Source organism: Taudactylus pleione, unplaced genomic scaffold (genome assembly GCF_031769625.1).
Source record: "Taudactylus pleione unplaced genomic scaffold, aTauple2 ptg000458l, whole genome shotgun sequence".
Lineage (NCBI taxonomy): Eukaryota > Metazoa > Chordata > Amphibia > Anura > Myobatrachidae > Taudactylus > Taudactylus pleione.
The window spans coordinates 1369059-1379336 of NW_028284860.1; the positions used below are offsets into that span (position 1 = coordinate 1369059).

The following is a 10278-nucleotide window of genomic DNA, read 5'->3' on the forward strand; positions in this document are numbered from 1 at the left end:
TGGGGTAAATGTAATAGACCGCGGACTATAGGCATTGGCAAGTTCCATGTGAGACAGCTCGATGTGTTAAAGTTGCAGTCATTTAAAAAGCAAAATCAACCTAGTTTTGCCTTTTAAATGACTGTTACTTTAAAACATTGGGCTGTCTCACATGGAACACACCAATGCCTGTAGTCCCCGGGCTATTACATTTACCCCTTGTGCAAGAAAATTCCAGGTGATCAGCAGATTACGAGATACTCAGGCACCAAAAAAAATGTTTAAAGTCACTTAGACCATATTTTGTCACCATTCTAGTGCTGGGTCTGAACAATTAAACCTCTTGACTATGCTTTTATGAATTTAGTTGTTGTCATGTGATAGACTGATTAGATATTTCTATTTACAAGTACACATGTACCTAATAAAGTTTCCTAAGTGTATTTTTCACATAATTCATAATAAAACAATGCTTAAAACTATGGAAACTATAACAAAAAAGAAATAAACAAAATAAACAAAAGCAGCTTTAAATAAAATAATTTGTTTTTATTTCAGTATACACAGGTAATACCGCTGGATCCCAATTTACAAATGTAGTAACAAATATTTGTACATTTTACATCTTATTTGACAGAAATATGAGGCTGGATCCAAAGGACTTCAAATCCCAATATATTATAAAAAAAAACCTTCAGAAGGAAAAAAAATACATTCTTTGGGCCTGACTCAGAGCCGGACGCTATTTGCGCTCGCTCGTTCCGAAAAAAGGGGTGGCTATTCAAATGAACTGTTCGCTCTTTGCGGTCTGTTCACGCCTCTAGGTCTGAACGAGCGAACAAAACATGCAGTCGTTTTTTGGAAAACTACGCCCCCTGGCCGCTCGCATCCTACGTCATGTCCGCTATTTATTAGATTAATCGAGTACATCGACCAGCGTATGACCTGCTCGCTATTCTTGTAGTTGGTTTTTCCTACCGCAATCATGCGAGCAGTTCTGACTATAAAATAACCCAGTGACGTGGTCAATGACGCTGCTGTATTATTCACACCCTTAAAACGCCCGTTTTGACCTTTAAGCACGCCTGCGTTCTGATCTCCACTCCCCATTTTCAAGCACCTTCCCCCGGTACCACCCACATACGCCTCCTCCTGTCACTCAAAATAGCAGGCATTCGCTATTTAGCGAACAAACGATTTTCGGCCGCACTGACTGGTTCGGGCATGCGTATTACGATCCGTACACATGCGCAGTTGGGCAAACATCGCTCGGAACGAATGAGCGGCCGCTTACGAGCGGCTCTGAATCAGGCCCTTTGTTCCATATATATATACAAAACAAAGCTCACAGTAAGTAAAAGAAATACAGATATATAAGGTGTATAAAGGTCTCAAATTGTGGCTGGGCATAAAATATTCTGGTGTATAGTGAATAAGATGCAGAGACAATTGCAAATCAAAATATTTGACTCCCCTATAGCAAATGCCACAAGTGTTTTTTTCTGCTTGGTTCAGCAGGTATCTTGAAGAGCACTTTGCTAACCAGGATTTCATATAAGGTTCTAGATTGTATGATACCCCTTTCAGATATAAGGGAAATTCCCGCGTGTCAGCCCGACAATAAGAGCAAGGTCATGGACCCGGGACTTCGTCCTGGGTTGTTCGCGTTCACACAGGAGCAAAAACCGGGGTTGATGTGCATTCATGTGCAAATACCCGGGTTTTTGCTCTATGGGCCTGATTCATAGTTGTACGCTAATGCAAACGCAGTTGCGAATATTGCCACTTAGCAATTGCTAAAATTTGCTAATGCATCAGCCAGCAGAATTTATATTGAGATGTCCACCGGAGCCCTAGCAGCTGCCCGCAACTGTGTACACAAATCTTGAAAGCATCGACTCCTGGCCATAGTAACTGAGATGATGGAGCTTTGTTTTCTGCGTGCACGATCGCAGATGCTGGTTAGTACATGCCCAGAAAACAGCCCCAACCTGCCTGCGTTTTGGCCGGAACTCCCTGTAACCACCTACAAAACGGTCTCTTCCTGTTACTCAACTGCGAGTGAATCCTCACACAGAGCTCAATCACTATTCATTCGCAGTGCGTGCGCAATGCAGCTGTGACGAATGGGCAGACCACCAATAATAATCACTCAACTGCATGAAAATCGCCATAGCCTTCAACTGTGAATTAGGCCCTATATATGCTAATTATCTTTGATAAAACAGTTACCTAGTTCTATTGCTAGATATCAGACCAACAGATACTGTACACAACTTTTACAAGCTTGTAAACTTAATGTCTACTGATGACAGACATTGGCTTTCAATATTTGCTTTTAGGCTACTATAAAACTAACCCCGCCTGATGGTTTTTACTTCAGAATTTTTAATAAGTTCCAATCATTTGAGATGTCTCATAGAAATAGCTGCATATGTGAACATTCCAATAACATTTTCAATACGTGACTCAAAACATGAACTTGCCTAAGGAATGGTCTTTGTGCTTTCACTAAATTAATGTTTCTTTCTTGGAAAGCTAATGAAAGATTGCAAAGCTCTGACAGAGCATCGCACATTAACCCCAAATTCATAAGATATTCTTCACTCTGTAATTGACTTCTAAAGTGCAAAATGTTGTGCTCTATTTACCTTTACATTGCACCTGTTCTTGAAAATGTTGTCTAGTGTGTCATATAAATGCAATATAGCTTAAACATTTATGAAACTTGAGGCAACCCAGTTAGGTCTATCAAGTAAACGACCTACACTCAAAAAATTGTTCAGCAGAAATCCATGAAATAGTTTTAACTGGCTGAATTTTTTAAGACAAGAACTATAAAGTGCATAAAGTGTAGGTACGAAGCACTAAAGTGAATCATTTCTGTAACATCATTGTATCTGCATCAGCTAGCTCTAGGGCATGATTCAGGTCAGCACGCAAATGCCATGCGATTTCTCATGCAACGTAATAGCGAAAATATGTTAATGATCCGCTCGCCGTCCAGTGCTTAAAGACGCTCATTGAAAGCATCTCACATCCGCGCTCACGCACAAAACTGGAAACATCCAAAACACCAAATGTAGATCTGGCGGCCATCAGCCTTCTGAGTAAGTATACGCTGGCGCAGACACAGTGGGTCTCCAGACACGCAGAGGGCTCTTCTGCTGCAAGCAAGAACACATTGGCTAAATTGTGCATGCCTTGAAAACAATGTGTAAACATTCAGATACGCTTGTGTTTTCCTATCCACCCCGTTACCTCTCCCAAACACTGACTACCTGTCACTCGTTTAGCGAGTGAATCCTATGTACATGCGTGATCGCAAAAACAATCGCTGCACGTGTACAGTATGGCTTTCACACAATGCCTCAAACTGCGTAAATACAATCCCTCAAACTGCGTAAATATTGGCAATGCATGCGGATCTGTATGAGGTCCTTAGAGCCTGATTCTGATGTGGATGGATTTAGCATCTCTGCTGCGTCTTTGGACAGTAGATATCAGTAAATGACAAGAATACCTTAATATACCATTAATATATATAGCACCAATCAAATTATGCAACTCTTTACAGTGCATTTGTAAACATTGACATCATGCCCATTGGAACATCCAGTCAAAATTCCATACCATGCACACATACAGCATAGTAACAGGGCAGCAGCATGCCCTGTGCCTGCCCCGCCCCTAAATGCGCAACAGGGCGAGCCGCTGACTCTGGGAAGTAGAACTATGCATGGCACGTCCTAAGGTTACGTCGGGCAGCTCTAAAGGCTGCAGGGTGTCTGCCCGGAGTGTCCCTTTGTTTATGGGACTGTGGGAACAAACTGTGGTAACCAAAGGAAACTTATGCAGGTATGGAGAGAACTTACAAAGCCCACAAAGATAACACCTTGGTGGGAACCAAATCAATGACCCCAGCGCAGTAAGGTAACAAAGCTAACCATTGTGCCACTGTGCTGCAACATTTTATCACACACAAATCAACATTTCAAATGTGACTTTTATTAAAAGTAAATTATTGGCAACCAGAAAATGTGACAACATGGATCCTGGAATGATCATCATTAGCTACAGGTCACTGCTTAGCATTTAACCAATATATGGAAGGGGCCCATTAAATACAGTATTTAGGATGTAAGTGCACCAATGTTATTAGGGTTAAAGGCAAAGTGGTAAGCCTCATCTTAAACATCTAATAGGTCATGACTTATATCCCGATGTCCTGATGTAATGAGAGTGTCAGTACACCAATTACACAATGCACCTCTCTAAATACATATCTATAACCCAGATGCCTGCCATTACCTGCTATTAAAGGGTCACAGGTCCCAAAATCTCTTTAGTTAAAACGGAGCAGTCTCTTCGACACAACTAGGGCTGTAGAGAGCCTGGTGGGGCCCAGGCACTGGCAAGAGGGTTGAGACCTAATGTAAGGAAACGTGGCCACTCCACCTTACAAAAAAAAAAACAGTATTTGCGGCGGCACGGAGTGCTCCACAGGCAGCACACAGCAGCTGCCACTGACAGGACTAAAATATGGACGAGTGTTGAACCCCACCCCATCCAGGCCCCTACACCAAGCCCGAGTAATCAGTATGCACTGCAGTGGCAAATGCAGAATTTCCAGAGGAGGGTTTCCAAATGCTTAATTTTAGAGCAAGTGTGGCCAGTCAATGAAGAGGGCAGAATTAATACTTAACCAGCTTTAATAAGCGTCATACAAAGTGTATTGTGTGTAATAATTCCAGCATATACAGGACCAGTGATCACAGTAAGCCACTATATGTGCCATCCTGCCTGACATGAATTTTGTTTATTTTATATGTGGGCACCAGTCCAGAGTATTGGGGCAAGTCCAGGAGCCTGGAGGAGCAGCAGAAGAACCTAGCACTTCCCTGGACAAATATGTACATATTGGGCTTTATAGCAGTGCATCCCTAACAGTGCATGTTTTCCAGATCTTCTAGTTGGTGCACAGGTTATTTATTACTGGCTGATACATGTTAAAAGATCCACAGGTGGTGCTATTTATTTCATTTGTGATACTGAGAAGAACATGCAGCACTAGTAACAATCTATTATATTACTATTTATATTGTGGTCATCGTGTGGGCTGGGGAGGGGGGTTTCCAGGCAGATGGAAACCCCCCCTGCGTTTGCCTATGCACTCCCCTCTCTGTGCCCCTTGACACAACTAGCCTTTAGGTAATTAGTCTAACAATATTTCAAGCAATATCAATAATGGTTGTAGAGTAGCCTAATACTGGGTACACACTGGGATGACTGAATGGTCAGCAGACAGAACTGCCATCTTAGCAGTTAATTGGTAAGCCGTACATACTTGCCAATCGGCCGCTCAATGTGTCTGGGCTGACATCACAACTGAGATTTAAGTGTCGGCGGGTCTCTGCAGCAAGTGTACAGGTAGGCAGTGGGCCGCCTGTACACACACATTTAGATGCACTGATATATCTTTCATACACTGTATATATCGGTATCTGCTTTGCTGCATGGCCAACCTGATATGTCTGAACATTTCACTCATCATTATGTTCACACACAATGCACTGGTGATATATTGCTCATCGATAGAACATGTGATACATCGACAAGTGTGTACCCAGCCTAAGCAGTCACAGCTTCTTCAAAGACATAAGGGTCTATTTACTAAGCAGGGTTAGGAGACAAAGTGAAAGGAAATAAGATACCAGCCAGTCAGCTCCCAACTGTCATTTTTCAAACACAGCCTGTGACATGGCAGTTGGGAGCTGATTGGCTGGTAACTTATCTCATTTCACTTGCTGCCTAGCAACTGACGCTAACACTCTGTCACTCTACAGCTGTTGGTGATGTCACAATTAGAGACCAAATGCTGGTTATGACCCAATGGAACGTGTGTTCTAGAGGTGTTCTGACGCAGAAAAGTCAGGGAGGTTTTTTGAACAGTCTCTAATTCTATAAAGTTTATCTGTAGCCAGAGCAAATATGGCTAATTCAGAACTTTATTTCTACACCTGATGTAGATTTTCATCAGGACTAACAGTATGGCCAGGGAAGTCACCCTTTTTGAGTTGGCAAATTTGGCCATTCAGACACCTGATATCGGGGTAGTTAATTGCAGGGCTCTGCAAACCCTACTCCATGCCATACTCCAGGACCTACATATAAAAGATGAGAAGGTGGCAATTCCAGAGGAGGACTGGAATATATACAAGCCCCCGGACGGGTTGGCTACAAAGGAGGAGATAACAAAATCACAGCATGAGAAAATCACTACTGTGGAAGACCTGTGTCCCAAGGAGAAACATCAGGACAATGAGAACTCATTGTATAAGGTAAAGAAACCAGTGGAGTACTTCCAATATTATTTCCTAGCCTCCCTGCAAATTAAATTAGCATTTGTTGCTAAAAGTTGTCAGTTTATTAAGTGAAGCCCGGTGAGGGCTAATCCAAGTGCAGGGCCATAACTAGAGTGGTGCAGCTGGTGTGCCCACACAGAGCGCACATGCACTGTTGTGGGCGAAACTGGCCGCCTCCACCGTTGATCAGGGCCACTACCTCTAATGCCCACTATGGTAGCGGTATTGACGGGCGCACCGCTACTAATACACATTACCGCGGGCCGGGCAGCGCTGCAGCTGCCTGCCCCTGTGCACCTTCCCCTTCCTGTCTCAAGTGTCACTGACACACTGTCTCAGGGAGAGACATCATGGCGTCTCTACCAGTCCAGTACCCTGCGCCGAGGAACCAGGAAGAGATGGGGAGCCCTGTGTGGGATGTGTATATAGGGGAAGAGGAGGGAGCCCTGTGTGGGATGTGTATATAGGGGAAGAGGAGGGAGCCCTGTGTGGGATGTGTATAGGAGAAGAGGAGGGAGCCCTGTGTGGGATGTGTATAGGGGAAGAGGAGGGAGCCCTGTGTGGGATGTGTATAGGGGAAGAGGAGGGAGCCCTGTGTGGGATGTGTATAGGGGAAGAGGAGGGAGCCCTGTGTGGGATGTGTATAGGGGAAGAGGAGGGAGCCCTGTGTGGGATGTGTATAGGGGAAGAAGAGGGAGCCCTGTGTGGGATGTGTATAGGGGAAGAGGAGGGAGCCCTGTGTGGGATGTGTATAGGGGAAGAGGAGGGAGCCCTGTGTAGGATGTGCATAGGGGAAGAGGAGGGAGCCCTGTGTGTGATGTGTATAGGGGAAGAGGAGGGAACCCTGTGTGGGATGTGTATAGGGGAAAAGGAGGGAGCCCTGTGTGGGATGTGTATAGGGGAAGAGGAGGGAGCCCTGTGTGGGATGTGTATAGGGGAAGAGGAGGGAGCCCTGTGTGGGATGTGTATAGGGGAAGAGGAGGGAGCCCTGTGTGGGATGTGTATAGGGGAAGAGGAGGGAGCCCTGTGTAGGATGTGCATAGGGGAAGAGGAGGGAGCCCTGTGTGTGATGTGTATAGGGGAAGAGGAGGGAACCCTGTGTGTGATGTGTATAGGGGAAGAGGAGGGAGCCCTGTGTGATGTGTATAGGGGAAGAGGAGGGAGCCCTGTGTGGAATGTGTATATGGGAAGAGGAGGGAGCCCTGTGTGTGATGTGTATAGGGGAAGAGGAGGGAGCCCTGTGTGATGTGTATAGGGGAAGAGGAGGGAACCCTGTGTGTGATGTGTATAGGGGAAGAGGAGGGAGTCCTGTTTGGGATGTGTATAGGGGAAGAGGAGGGAGCCCTGTGTGATGTGTATATGGGAAGAGGAGGGAGCCCTGTGTGGGATGTGTATAGCGGAAGAGGAGGGAGCCCTGTGTGATGTGTATAGGGGAAAAGGAGGGAACCCTGTGTGTGATGTGTATAGGGGAAGAGGAGGGAGTCCTGTTTGGGATGTGTATAGGGGAAGAGGAGGGAGCCCTGTGTGATGTGTATAGGGGAAGAGGAGGGAGCCCTGCGTGGGATGTGTATAGGGGAAGAGGAGGGAACCCTGCGTGTGATGTGTATAGGGGAAGAGGAGGGAGCCTTGTGTGGGATGTGTATAGGGGAAGAGGAGGGAGCCCTGTGTGATGTGTATAGCGGAAGGGGAGGGAGCCCTGTGTGGGATGTGTATAGTAGAAGAGGAGGGAACCCTGTGTGGAATGTGTATATAGGGGAAGAGGAGGGAGCCCTGTGTGATGTGTATAGGGGAAGAGGAGGGAGCCCTGTGTGTGATGTGTATAGGGGAAGAGGAGGGAGCCCTGTGTGATGTGTATAGGGGAAGAGGAGGGAGCCCTGTGTGGGATGTGTATAGGGGAAGAGGAGGGAGCCCTGTGTGGGATGTGTATAGGGGAAGAGGAGGGAGCCCTGTGTGGGATGTGTATAGGGGAAGAGGAGGGAGCCCTGTGTAGGATGTGCATAGGGGAAGAGGAGGGAGCCCTGTGTGTGATGTGTATAGGGGAAGAGGAGGGAGCCCTGTGTGATGTGTATAGGGGAAGAGGAGGGAGCCCTGTGTGATGTGTATAGGGGAAGAGGAGGGAGCCCTGTGTGGAATGTGTATATGGGAAGAGGAGGGAGCCCTGTGTGTGATGTGTATAGGGGAAGAGGAGGGAGCCCTGTGTGATGTGTATAGGGGAAGAGGAGGGAACCCTGTGTGTGATGTGTATAGGGGAAGAGGAGGGAGTCCTGTTTGGGATGTGTATAGGGGAAGAGGAGGGAGCCCTGTGTGATGTGTATATGGGAAGAGGAGGGAGCCCTGTGTGGGATGTGTATAGCGGAAGAGGAGGGAGCCCTGTGTGATGTGTATAGGGGAAAAGGAGGGAACCCTGTGTGTGATGTGTATAGGGGAAGAGGAGGGAGTCCTGTTTGGGATGTGTATAGGGGAAGAGGAGGGAGCCCTGTGTGATGTGTATAGGGGAAGAGGAGGGAGCCCTGCGTGGGATGTGTATAGGGGAAGAGGAGGGAACCCTGCGTGTGATGTGTATAGGGGAAGAGGAGGGAGCCTTGTGTGGGATGTGTATAGGGGAAGAGGAGGGAGCCCTGTGTGGAATGTGTTTAGGGGAAGAGGAGGGAGCCCTGTGTGGGATGTGCATAGGAGAAGAGGAGGGAACCCTGTGTGGAATGTGTATATAGGGGAAGAGGAGGGAACTCTGTGTGTGATGTGTATAGGGGAAGAGGAGGGAGCCGTGTGTGATGTGTATAGGGGAAGAGGAGGGTGCCCTGTGTGGGATGTGTATAGGGGAAGAGGAGGGAGCCCTGTGTGATGTGTATAGCGGAAGAGGAGGGAGTCATGTGTGGGATGTGTATAGGAGAAGAGGAGGGAACCCTGTGTGGAATGTGTATATAGGGGAAGAGGAGGGAGCCCTGTGTGGGATGTGTATAGGGGAAGAGGAGGGAGCCGTGTGTGATGTGTATAGGGGAAGAGGAGGGAGCCCTGTGTGGGATGTGTATAGGGGAAGAGGAGGGAGCCCTGTGTGATGTGTATAGCGGAAGGGGAGGGAGCCCTGTGTGGGATGTGTATAGTAGAAGAGGAGGGAACCCTGTGTGGAATGTGTATATAGGGGAAGAGGAGGGAGCCCTGTGTGGGATGTGTATAGGGGAAGAGGAGGGAACCCTGTGTGGAATGTGTATATAGGGGAAGAGGAGGGAGCCCTGTGTGGGATGTGTATAGGGGAAGAGGAGGGAGCCCTGTGTGATGTGTATAGGGGAAGAGGAGGGAGCCCTGTGTGATGTGTATAGCGGAAGAGGATGGAGCCCTGTGTGATGCAGATAGGGAAAGGGGAACACTGTGTGGGTTGTGGATGGGGGAAGGTGAGCACTGTGTGAGATTTAAGTATTTTAACATAGAGAACATTTCCCAGTATATACAGCTTTCTGGAGATGCTGCAATCCACCCATGTATGCGCCGAAGCCACTGACCATCTACCGCCCACTGCAATGTATAATAGTAGCTATGCGCCCCGACTCCTTCTCAGCCAGGTGAAGTGCTGCAGCTGCCTGCCCTGTGCAGTCTGTCCCCTCCCTGTCTCTTGCATTGTCTCTACCATGGCAAAATGTGTATAAGGGGCTTTACTGTGGCATACCGTGTATAAACGGCTCTACTGTAGTGAAACATGTATAAAGGGCTCTACCATGGCATAATGTGTGAAAGGGGCTATACTCAGGGAGAGACATCATGGCGTCTCTACCAGTCCAGTACCCTGCGCCGAGGAACCAGGAAGAGATGGGCAGCCCTGTGTGGGATGTGTATATAGGGGAAGAGGAGGGAGCCCTGTGTGGGATGTGTATATAGGGGAAGAGGAGGGAGCCCTGTGTGGGATGTGTATAGGAGAAGAGGAGGGAGCCCTGTGTGGGAT

The 10278-nt window shown here is 47.2% G+C and overlaps 1 pseudogene; it reads right to left on the reverse strand.

Annotated features, from left to right (window-relative positions):
• Positions 1–2223: 2223 nt before the first annotated feature.
• LOC148504728 (E3 SUMO-protein ligase KIAA1586-like) lies at positions 2224–3180 on the reverse strand (annotated as a pseudogene).
• Between the last annotated feature and the right edge of the window lie 7098 nt (positions 3181–10278).